General features: G+C 42.0%; 1 protein-coding gene and 1 long non-coding RNA gene across 10 annotated transcripts in view; both read right to left on the bottom strand.

Annotated features, from left to right (window-relative positions):
* The window catches only part of LOC144580317 (uncharacterized), a 179,715-nt gene that overhangs the window by 102,872 nt on the left and 64,001 nt on the right, over positions 1-12,842 (bottom strand). The gene's annotated exons all lie outside the window — the stretch shown is intronic.
* On the bottom strand, positions 1,323-1,953 carry LOC144580316 (uncharacterized). Its single transcript, XR_013529600.1, has 3 exons — positions 1,842-1,953; positions 1,628-1,749; positions 1,323-1,475 (listed from the first exon to the last, which is right to left on the bottom strand). It is a non-coding gene; the product is annotated as an uncharacterized LOC144580316 (long non-coding RNA).

Below are 12,842 nucleotides of genomic sequence, written 5' to 3'. Positions count from 1 at the left end.
AGTGGTTGCTTTCTCTGACTAGAAGCAACAGAAAAGGAAAGCCAAGGAAAGGGTTTCTCAAGGAAGAGGGAAAAGATGAGGAGCAAGTAGAGGGATCATGCTCCCCAATCCCCAGACCAGAATACTTTATTGAAAGTTAGATTTTCATATTGTAAAACAAGGCAGAGAATTTCCTGAACCTGCAAGCCCCTTAATTCCCCATGCTCTGTACTGTGCCCTTCAACCCGAGCGGATTCCAGGATGCTTCCTTGGGGTTGCCACTCACTTGGACAGACACGTGGTGGCCTGAAGTGGAGAGGCAGAGAGCCTCTTGCACAGCCATCTCCACGTGGACACAGTCATTCAAGTGCCATTGCCAACAGGTGTTTTTTGACCTACTCTGGTGGGCACTGGCTGGGCATGAAGGACACAAATTTGTTTTTTGTTTTAGAACAGGATCTTACTCTACCACCCAGGCTGGAGTGCAGTGGTATTATCATGGTTCATTGTAGCCTCGATCTCCTGGCCTCAAGTGATCCTCCTGCCTCAGTCTCCTGAGTCGCTGGGATTACAGGCATGAGCCACTGTGCCAAGCTCATGAAGAAAACAAAAGAGGCTGGGCGCGGTGGCTCACACCTGTAATCCCAGCACTTTGGGAGGCTGAGGTGGGGGATCACAAGATGAAGAGATAGAGGCTATCCTGGCCAACATGGTGAAACCCCGTCTCTACTAAAAATACAAAAATTAGCTGGGCGGGATGGTGTGCGCCTGTAATCCCAGCTACTCTCAAGGCTGAGACAGGAGAATCTCTTGAACCCGAGAGGTGGAGTTTGCAGTGAGCCGAGATTGTGCCACTGCACTCCGGTTTGGCAACAGAGTGAGACTCCATCAAAAAAAAAAGGAAGAAAGAAAGAAGAAAGAGAGAGAGAAAGAGAGGAAGGAAGGAAGGAAGGAAGGAAGGAAGGAAGGAAGGAAGGAAGGAAGGAAGGAAGGAAGGAAGGAAGGAAGGAAGGAAAACAAAACAAAACAGAAGATACAGTACCTGCTTGAAGAAACTCAGAGAGTGTTGGAAAGACAAACTGAAACACGCAGCTAATGTATTAAGGAGCTAACAGAGGAAGTCCATCTGCTGGAGGACACGGGAGGGCCTCTAATTCCTGCAACATCCTGTACTTTGCTCAAATACGTGCCTCCATATGGAGATGGCTTTGCAGGAAACTTCTACAGTTTGGCCCATTGAGGATAAGGTCAAGGTAGAGGAGAATACCTAGAAACCTCTCACACTCAGACAGAGTGAACCAGGTGAATAGACAAGAGGAAGAAAAGAATTCTGGGGGTGACCAAATGAATACAAATGCAAGACCCAGTTAAGGAATAGTTGGTTTTATTCCAGTCAAAACAGAAGTGGCTGAATCCAAAGATGAGGCTGGGACGGTGAGCAGAGCTGAGTCATGAAGGACCACTCACGCTGACAAGTACAAATTTTATCTTGCAAGCTAGAAGGATTCCAAGAAAAGAAGAGATGTGGTCAGATTTGGTTACAGGAAGTCAGTCTGGGAGCACTATGGAAAGAAGAAAAGGGGTAAGTCAAAGGCAAAGAGGCCAGTGAAAACAGGGGACGACTACAAGAAAGCTACCAGGAACTAACCAGAGCCTGGAGGAAAGCAGGAACTTCATGGGTGGAGAGAAAAAGACATCTCAACATTATTTTCCTCCAAGACAGCTTAAAATGATTCTCAGGCATGCAGAACAGTTAAACCCTGATGTCGACTGTGGAAAAGGCAAAGATGATCTTAAGTATCTAGCCATCCTGCCTGCTCAGCAGCACCGATCAATCCCCTGAGGTTTCACACCCTACTAGCACCTCAGAGCACACTCCCCCCACAGGCAGCAACGAAGACATCCAGGCAGCCAGGGAAACACTCAGAAGCAGTGGCGGGGGGGAGTGCATTACAGAGCCCAGCATCTGTGTCTAGCAGCTGCCAAGCAACCTCCATGTGTTCCTGCAGCTGTCGGCGTGGAAGCAACGGAAGACGGAACAGAAGGATGAAAAGAGCGTTCAGCAACAGGCTCTGAGCACCGGGCAGGTAGGCAGGCTCCGGGGCAGTTGAGGCTGATTCACTGGGTGCTCCAGAAAACTGTTGCTTTCCATAGAGAAGACCTGCCACACAGAGCCCTTAAGTAGCCAGGCCATTCCTAAGGCTGCACAGAGCAGGAGACCTAACACCGCAACTGAGCCAGGCAGCCCAGGAAAGCTGAGACCAGACTGGCCACAGCAGCCCCCTTGGTTTGATTGCAAGGTCCTGGTCTCCGTCTCTCTGAAGGTGTAGTATGATACATCACTTAGTGATCCATCAAATATGTGAATCAAAGTTAAGTATGGTAGGAGAATTGTTTGATAAGGTCATGAACCTTTTCCCACCAAATAATCAGAGATGACCGAGGGTCTCATCATTCAACCAAAATAGGGAATTACTGGTTTTGCCATTCACCTTGGGAGGTTGGGGAAATGATGAGCCTCACTGATTATCTACTCACTCGTCCATTAATCCAGAGGTTTATTAAGTACCTACCAAGTACATAAGAATATGCTAGGCTTTGTGGCAGCTGAGACAGAAAGAGAAGGTAATAATGCCTACAATGTTTGTCATGCTGTACAACTTACAAAGACTTTTCACATCTATTACTTTTCTGCAACCAAAACGAATATTCAGTCCATTTGCACGGGACAGGCATCCCAGGTATGGAAAGACATTGGCTATTCTAACTGGCCAGTGCCCTTGTGAACCAGGTATTAAACACAGCATTTTTAAAGACCACCTCTGTCCATAGCAACGCGGTAGGGCCACATGTACATTCTCAAAGTGTCCAGCCTGTGACCGCTGCCTCATGAGTGGTACTGCCAGGATTAGAACACTCAAGGGGTTGGCACTATACTTAGAAGAGGAAGAGATAAAGATATCTGAACTAACTTCAGGATAATATGAAAATGAAGGCTTGGATAAAGAAATCTGAACTAACTTCAGGATAATATGAAAATGAAGGCTTGGATAAAGAAATCTGAAATAACTTCAGGATAATATGAAAATGAAGGCTTGGAAGCGTGGGCCGGAGAGAAGACACAGCAATGGGTAAAATAAAAAATAAGGAAGAGATTGCCGGGTACTCAGTGCAAACGGTGAAGGATAGCATTTTGTGCTGGGACTTTGACAGCTGACACAGCCTTGAAGGAAATTAGAGATTTGGACCGGGCTTCTGTCACGGCTGTTAGAGACAGAATTTCTGGTTCAAAATACAGCTTTCCATGTATTAAATGTAGATGTTGCTAATCATAGTATCTACTCAAGGGTTTCTGAAAATTAAAGACAATCTAGGTAAAGCATCTTTCACAGAATGTGTTCAACAAATGGTCGGCATTATTATTTCATTTCCCTTTGTACATGGCAAATGGTATAGAGCTTCTGCAGAGGCTCTTCAGTGCCACCGGGAACATCTAGGATTTCGAGTTGCAAGCAACAGAAATCACCTCTGGCTGATGATGATCTGTGAACAGCTAAAAAGAGAAGACTTTTATTGAAAGTAATTCACAGAATCACCAGAAAGGCCAAAGAACCAGGCCAGAAAAAGGACAGGAACCAGGGGATGTAGGCTACCAAGGCCAAATGCCAATCATGCCGAAGAGCCACCAGGCAACAGTGCTGCTGATGGGACTGGACAGAGCTCCACAGCAGCACAGACGAACAGTGGGCACTGCTCTCTCACCACCATGGGCACTGGCTTGTATACCCCAAACACTGTCTCTGTTATTTTGGGTTTTCTGTTACATGCAGCCAAACGCATATTCTAACAAACATTACTAAGCAACCTTGAAATCCAGCCACTTTTCTCATCATCAACATACATTCCTGCCCCCTGGAAAGGAAGGAAATCATCTCTGTTTGGTGGGGTCTCTTTGGCAGTGTCTACATGGACCTTTCTCCCCTGCCTCAAACTCTCCACCACCTACTATCCCAAAGACTCCTGAAGGCCTCAATTCCTGCTGAAACATAAATATCCCTCTGACTGGTAGCACTTTATGTTGGTGTAAGTTTTTGAACTTGTGAAAGACAGAATTAAGAATGTTCTGTTAAAAGGCAAAAAAGAATTTAGAATGAAAATGTGGCGTCACCAAATATACATAAGCCTCACATGTTTGCCTAAAATTGGCCTGAGTGAGGCCAGATCCAGACCAAATACTACCATCATGACCCCCTTTCTATTGCAAATACCATTGTGAGTTATAATCCACTCGTGATGTTTGGGGTGGGCCTAACCACCTTTGATCCCAGGCAGAACTCCCACTCTTTAGGAAAGAGAGTCACCTGCATCATCGGACAAGTACCATGATATTCGTGAGCCTCATGAAAGGAGGAGGACAGGGGAAAGCTTTCCTTGAGAGAAGGAAAGTAATCCTCCTCTTGCTCCTCGCTGTCCCAGATCTCAGACTCTAACGGATAATACTGAGTCTTTCCCTGCCTTGTCCTTGAATGAGCAGACACTTTGATTTATCTAGCAGTTTCATTTTAATTTCTGGTCAGTTTTACAATCTTCAGCTGGCTCAGCCTACCTGTAAGTGAAGGAATCTGTCCATGCTTTCCATCTCCATAGCTTTGGGGAAATGTTTTAAGTGGTATTTGGTGAATGAAAGCAAGATATAATCACCCTATGATATGGTTAGGCTTTGTGTCCCTACCCAAATCTCATCTTGAATTGCAATCCTCATAATCCCCACATGTCAAGGGAGAGACCAGGTGGAGATAACTGAATCATGGGGGCAGTTTCTCCCAGGCTGCTCTCATGATAGTGAGTTCTCACAAGATCTGATTGTTTTATAAGGGGTTCTTCTCCGTTTTCTTGGCATTTCTCCTTCCTGCCACCTTGTGAAGATGGTGCCTTGCTTTCGCTTTGCCTTCAGCCATGACTGAGGCCTCCCCAGCCATGCTGAACTGTGAGTCAATTAAACCTCTTTCCTTTATAAATTACATAGTCTCAGTCTTGGGCAGTTCTTAATAGCAGTATGAAAATGGACTGATATACCCCATAACTAAGAAACTGATGAAGACTCCTCTAACAGTTTTTATAACACTGTTAAGCCATACAGTTTTACTCTATGTTTTAGAGAGAGATGGCCAACATGATAATTACGGGCCAGGTACAGTGGCTCATGCCTGTAATCACAGCACTTTGGGAGGCTGAGGCAGGCGGATCACAAGGTCAGGAGTTCAAGACCAGTCTGACCAACATGGTGAAACTCTGTCTCTACCAAAAATACAAAAATTAGCTAGGTGTGGTGGCATGCACCTATAATCCCAGCTACTTGGGAGGCTGAGACAGGAGAATTGCTTGATCCCAGGAGGCAAAGGTTGCAGCGAGCCAAGATCGCACCATTGCACTTCAGCCTGGGTGGTAGAGCGAGACTCCATCTCAAAAACAAAACAAACAAATGAAAAAAACACAGCATAATTACCAAGAGCATAACTCTCCATACCATACCACCACGATGCCACCACCTTCCTTAAACCTCTCACTCAGTGGAAGATGAGTATGGCTGAATTGTCAACCCTGTCGAGGTCTCTGGAGAGGCCCAATAAAAGGCGTCCCTCTTTAACTCCAATTGATAGATAAAGTAGAGGAGTGGCAGAGTGAAGCCAAATGACATCTTTATTACACTAAAGACCAAGCGGGAGGACGCTGTTTAGTATTTGGTCAAAGGAGGTGCAAGTCACATAAAAGCAAACTGCCTATCCACAGGTGTGTTTAAATACCAGGGTTTTTTTTTTTTTTAATTCCCTTTTAAATAAAGATCAAATGAGAATAGAAAAGAAACAAGATGGTTCTTTTGTTGTTTTAATAGTTTTTTGGTTTTGTCTTGTGTGATTTTTTTTTCTCTCCTCAAACCCTCCCCTACCCAATGTACTAGGCCTGCAAGATCACAAGATAAGTGCCAATTCGTATCCACGATCTGTAGGTATATGGAGAAAGATTTTCAAAAGTACTTTTTTGTTCTCCCTTTTCATTTAGATTCCTCCTGTCCAGGTGCCCAGCATAATGCTCTGGGGCAGATGGAGAAGGCATATGAAGCCATGCTGGGAAACCATGCTTCCAGGAATGGTGTTCGTGTCAGCTGTGATCTCCAACAGCTAGAACCAGAACAGCCTACCACCCCATCCTCTGGGCCCGGCACATGTGACCACCGGGACCGTTAACACTTGGCTCTTCCTAATATGCATTACAACTATTACATACTTGCCAATTTGGTGCCCACTTCTGGAGGCCCCATATTCTTCACCTTAAGGCCAGCATGAGCTAAGAGCTCAAGGCAGCTTGGTGATAACCCAGCAACAGGAATGAAGGTACATTCTCTACTTTGGCATGATGCTTGGAAAGAATCCTGAGAATAGTTACAAGGATAGTAGCCACAGCTGCAGCCGAGATGAACAGGGTCACCCTAGAGGAGCAGAACACGATAGATAGCCCAGAGAGACGGCTACTCAAGAAGAGCACTTGGCAGGAACCTGTAGGACATAAGAATGTGGTGGGAAACACTGAGACTCCAAGGATTCTCTTGTGGTGTCAGAGACTACCGTCTTATTGTGGACAGTGTGGTTGGTATTCCTCAGTTATACCTCCAGACTAGCGGGATCTGGAGGGAAACGGCCAGCATCATAATCACCAACAGCACCACGATGCCGCCATCTTCTTTAAACCTCTCACTTAGTGGAAGATGGATGTAACTAAACTGTCAATCCTGCTGGGGTCTCTGGAGAGGGCCAATGAGTGGCATTCCTCTTTGCCTGCAATTGATAAATAAAGCAAAGGAGTGGCAGACAGAAACCAAAATAAAATCTTTATTACACTAAAGCCCAAGGGGAATTATACTGTTTAGAATGACAGCTGCAGAATAAGGAGAACTGCTCTTTAACGTATTTGCCATGTTGAACTGGAAGAGGGGGTCTGCTCACTGCAGACAGGAAGAAACTCCTGCTTCTTGCAGGCGACTGTTTCCCCAGGAGGAAAAGAGAGGGTTGGGTCAAACACGTCCCATTTATTTTCCTAACTGCATCAATCGGGTAAGTCACTCTACCTCCTCTAGAGGAAGTGAGTTAAGAGATGAAGAAGGTCCCGAATGCCACACCTTCTACATGAAAAGAAACATCAGGAATGGAGAACAAGCGCCTTTGTATCATTGCAAAGGTGAGGAAACCAATGCAGAGAGAAGTTAAGAGATTTCCCTCATGATATCCAATTAGTAAAAGGTGATGCCAAGCGCAAGGACACTGTGTCATCTACATATATGGACTCTCGGGCGGGAGGGGCTCCCTCCTACCTGCAGTCCTCAGCCATTTCCCAACCTTCCCCATTTGCCATATCCTCACTTCACTTGGCTTCTCCATTGTCACTAGTCTGCAATACTCTCCTACTCTAAGTTGATGGATAAAGCTAACTTGATGACACAAAACCATCACTGAGGACCCATGTCAATGAAGTCAACTCCAAATTCTTCACAGCTCAACTTATTTGGAAAGTATGTTTGGGGGAACTTGGCAGGTGGTTTGAAACACAAGTTATCCTTCCACTAGATGTCTACGTTTTATTCTTGAGTAAAGTCATCAAAGACCAATCTAGGTATGCTCTTTTTGTCTTGACCTCCTCATATATAGTTGATGCTAAAGACGAAATTACAGAATAAAATTATCTAATGTATTATTGAAGGAATATTGTTGAGAATATTGTCCATGTTGTTGTTCGGTCCACTGAAATCAGCATACATATATACACGTACACATGCGGATGCACCCACATACATCTTTTAGCCTTAAGAATTTTGTGTCTGTTTTTCTGATTAGGATACTTTTTACTTAAGGTGAGTATATTTAATTTTGTTGTAAACATGTCAATAAATTATGTTTCCCTTTTTCATTTGTGCATCAGAAAACTCAAAACCAAATTTGTGGTTCAATATCTGTTAAACAGTAAAAGATCTAAGGCCTGGGCATCTGCAAATTCTCTCTCGTTGCAGTTCTCTCTCTTACAACACCCTTACTCTATAAAAAACATTGTTTTTGCCCTCTGTCCTATTTTTTATTATGAAGACTACAATCTTGTTTTCTATATTATAGTAGACCATATATTCTTGCAAGAAATCATAAATTCCATGAAAACAAAAAGAAGCAAATTAAATACATCCTCTATTTTCTTTCATTGTCTTCAAAAAACTAATTTTAAAATTTTAGAAAAGCATTCAGTAAATACCTATTACCTGGGCTTTGTATTTTAGAATCAATATATAAAATTTAATTTTATATAAAATTTCAAAGATTTAACAAGTTTTCTCTTCCATCTCAAATCAAACGTGTTACAATTAGAAGATTTTCTTTTTAAGTTAAAATTGTTGACTCATAAATTATTACATTCTATTTTTCAACACAGTAATTATTGAAACTTATTTTCTTTATCACTAAGCTAATTCCATGTTAAGCGTTGACAGAATGCAGCATTTGACCTAGGTTAATTCTGTTTTATTTCTATAAATATATTCTAGATACAAAATCAAAATCATTAAATGCTTTACTTTGCCACTTTATATGCTATCTAAAAAATATTGGCAGTTAGTAAATTTTGACAAAAGATTCTCACTAAACACGTCTTCCAGAGGCTCTGTCTGTTGGCATCTGCGGCTACATTTAATCTCCTTCGTATCCCCTTGCCTCTTGAGAATGAAAGCGATTTTTTTTTTGGTTCTTGTTTTGGTTAGTGTTTTCCCCCAGAAACATCAACTGTTGCTGTCATTCTTACCAAAGGGGGTTATCTCATTGTTGGTTCACATAAGCCAAGCTTATTTTTTAATAATCCCAAAGTCCAACCACTAGACCAGTTGTCACCAGTTTGGTCTTTAAGATTAAAAGTAAAAAAGTGACAGAAAATGAGGCCATTAATTTTATTTCCTGGGTTTACTTATTCTACTCTTATGTAAAGAGTGAAGAAAAATTATTGAAGGCTTTTAAATTTTTTGGAATTTTTTCAATGTCAAACATGTAACTTTTTTTCTAAAAAATAAAAATTAGACACTTAGCCCTTCTATTCATACAGATTAAGTCAAACGCTTGACCTTGATTAATTCATTTCTTCATTCATTCATTCAGTCAGTAAATATCTACTTGGTACTCACTCTGTGCCAGACATCGTCCTCTGAGGAATTAGGGGAAGAGCAAAGCCAGACAATGGAGGAGGCCAGAGAAACAGAAGCCAAGAGGCCTGGCCCTTAGGGAGCCAACAGTCTGCTTTAGAAAACACAGAACACCAGGGTCTAGCATACAGCAGGTGCTACATAGACGCAAGTTGTATTTAACTGTACCTACCAAAATGATTTCAGGATTCTAATTCAACAATATAGCCACTCCTGTCCACGAGTCCATATCAATCTAACAGCTGTGTGTGTTTCTCAGAAAGCAAGCCATGAGACCCTGATAATTTAAATACTTCTATTTTATCTCAATAAATGTTCAGCAAGTAGTCACCTCCTGTTTTTCTCCCTGAGAGTGTAAAGTACTTTAGCATGCAGGCTCCGGAGTTACAGTATATCGATTTTTTAAAAAATTAAGTTATAACTTACATGTAATAAAATACATAGACCATAAGATCTTGAATGTTCACTTCAAAGCATTTTAGCAATTGTATATGCCCATGTAACCACTGGTTAAACAAGATACAGACCATTCTTATCACCCCAGAAGTATTCCTCATGACCCTGGCCAGGCAACTGCTTTCTGATTTTTATCACTGTAGATTATTTTTGCATGTTCTAGAAATTCATATAAATGGAATCCTACGGCACATATCTTCTTTTATGTCTTTCACTCAAGTGGTGTTTTTCAGATGACGTCGCATTTGTCAGTGGTTTCTTCTCTATTACTGAAGAGTGCTGCATTATATGGATAGACCATTGTTTTGTTGATCCACTTTCTTGTTAGTGGAAATTTGGGTTGTTTTCAGTTTGGGGCTATTATGACTAAGAAAGTTATCATCATTTGTGCACAAGTCATATTGTGCACAGAGGTTTTCATTTCTCTTGGATAAAGACCTAGCATTTGCTATTGCTGGGTCATAGAGTAGATACATGTTCAAATTTTTAAACTACTGAATAGTTTTCCAAAATGGTTGGTGCCATTTTACAGGCCCTCCCAACAATATACCAAAGTTCTTATTGCTCCACATGCTCACATTTTGTATTGAAAGTCCTTTGTATTTGACCTATTGTCATGTGTGAAATAGTAGCTGACTTCAGGGAAATTTGCATTTCCCTGATGACTAACAACTTTTCATCTGCTTCTTGCTATTTGTACATATTCTTTCATGAAGTGTCTTTTCAAGATTTTTGCGTATATTTTGTCTTTTTGTCATGATTTACAAATCATGAGTTCTTTATATATTCTGGTTATGAGCCATTTGTCACATATATGTATTGCATTTTTTTCCTCAGTCTGTGATTTGACTATTCGTTTTCTTAACAATAGAACAATACTTAATAGTCCCTTCTCCCAATTAAATTTCTCCGGAGAAGGATGTAGAGGTGCAATCCTTTTAATATCAATCATTGTCAACCTTCTCTTTTCATCATACAAAGAAAAGTATTTCTCAAACTCCGCCTCTGTCCACTCTCTATTCCTCTGCTTATGCTCTTTGCTGAATTTGGTGTGTCCTTGAAGGCTTCTATATTGCCCTCGTCTGAATTACTCCTCGCATTCTCTAAACACACATAGCATGCCTGTCTTCAAGACTTCTTTTTGAACTAGGGTAAAATAACATATCTGACCACACGTACTTAGAGTGCTCAGCTGGACATTCCCCTCAAACTGTGACCCTCCAAATGGAAATCTTGGTTCCACCCACTGGAAGGATATTCTCTCTTTAGGCTTCTCATCATGATAAGTGACACCATCATATAACAGCATGATAAGCGGCACCACCATATACCAGAACCAGGTGCTACATCGATTACTTAATCCAGAAACGTGAGTATTATTTGACTTTCATGTTCAATCCCTCAGACAGGGCCATTGATCACTCTCCCTCCCAGCAACCAAGGATCTTGAATGCATCCACCTGTCTCCATCCTACTGCCCCACCTTACTCCAATGACCATCATTTCTCATCTAGATTCCCATTCTGGCTTTGCCATCTTTCTCCCCACTACATTCCAGCTATGTAGTCCTTCCTATAGTTTCTAGAATGTGCCAACATCTCTCTTCTCAGATCTTTGCATTTGAAATTCCCTTTGCTTATAATGCTGTTACCTAGCTCTTCACATATCTGGACTGAAGGCATCTCTCAGGAGAGGACTTCAACGTCACTAATCTGAAACAGCACCACCTTACCCACCCCACCTACCCTTAGGCTTTGTAACACATCAACTTTCTTATCACCTTCTTAGGATTTATTCCGAACCGTGATCTTATTTTCCCTGTTGCTCTCTCCCAGCAAGTTGTAAGTTCTGAGAGGGTGGACTCCACATCTTTCTTGTTCACCAGCATACCTCCAGGATCCGGCAAAGTGCCTTGCACATAGTAGATACTTACCGAGCATGTGTAAGAGGAAGGAACATTGCCCTTAATTTAAATCTAGGGTCATATCTCTTTTGTTTTCTATTCATCTCAATACATTTCTTTTTAAATAGTAGTAAAAATGTCTTCTTAGGTGAATTGCACTGACTTCCCTCAGCGCTTTGCAGTTTGCAAGCTGCCTTATCTTTCTCAAATCAGTTTTTCTGATCTCACTTCATATATCCTCCAATCTTTTCCTCTTATAGCTTATCTATATCCTAGGCCCAATGCCAAATGTGTTGTTTGTCTTACAGACCTATACACTGCTTACACAGAGCCACATCTATAAGATACCAAATAATAGGGCAAATGATTATAGATACATTCGGGCATTTTAGGGAAGAAAAGCCAGCAGCTTAACAGAGCTGGCTAATCAGTTCCATCAGACAATAGATCAGGTGGACGTTTCCGGACCACACAAACCCTTGCTGCTTCCTGTACCTTCTTCTGCCTGGCATCACTCTCCCCTTTTTGAGGGTGTTTCAGTCAGATCCTCTCAGCCAAGTGGCAGATGGAGAAATTGTTTGCAATAGAGATGAGAATATTTTATCAGACTTCCTACAAATGGGGTCCGCTGAATTTTAATCTGCCAGCAAAGCACTGACAAAAATAAAGGAGGAAAAGTCTCAACAGGACATCCTGTAAGGTCTCCTCAGGAATTAGTGTGTTTTTGATCAACAGACAGTCGATAGATGATAAACTCCCAAGGGCAACTCAGAGAGTCCTGAAACAGACACTTCAGCCATCCTGTGAAGGCCGCACGGCAGAAGGGGACCTGGGTCAGGAGCCAGGAAGTCTGTATTCCAGACCTGGTTCTGGCCCTGACATCTTAGGTCACCGCCTGTTGGTGATGTCACTTTCCAGTCTCTCGGTCACTCCATCTGTACAATGGAGAGAATATATCCTATTCTTAGCAACTGAGTGTGAAGATGCCTCAGAATTTAATATGTCATCCAAGAGAGGTGAAATAAAAATTGTTTGTAAAATGGATATCTTTTGTTCTTTTCTCACTCGGACAACCACCCAACAAGTTCAAGATTACAATAATGGCCACTGATATTATTGAGCAGTTACTATATGCCAGGCACGTGCAGAGCAAATATATGTACATAAAGTATTGTTTGTTGCCCTTTACATGAATTATCTCCTTTAACTGTTATGAAACCTTAGGCAAAGAGATAATGAAAAGGATACTAAGAAATATGAAAATTAGCATGTCTTATT

This window comes from Callithrix jacchus, chromosome 19 (genome assembly GCF_049354715.1).
Source record: "Callithrix jacchus isolate 240 chromosome 19, calJac240_pri, whole genome shotgun sequence".
Taxonomy (NCBI): Eukaryota; Metazoa; Chordata; class Mammalia; order Primates; family Cebidae; genus Callithrix; species Callithrix jacchus.
This window is presented reverse-complemented; position numbering and strand designations above follow the sequence as displayed.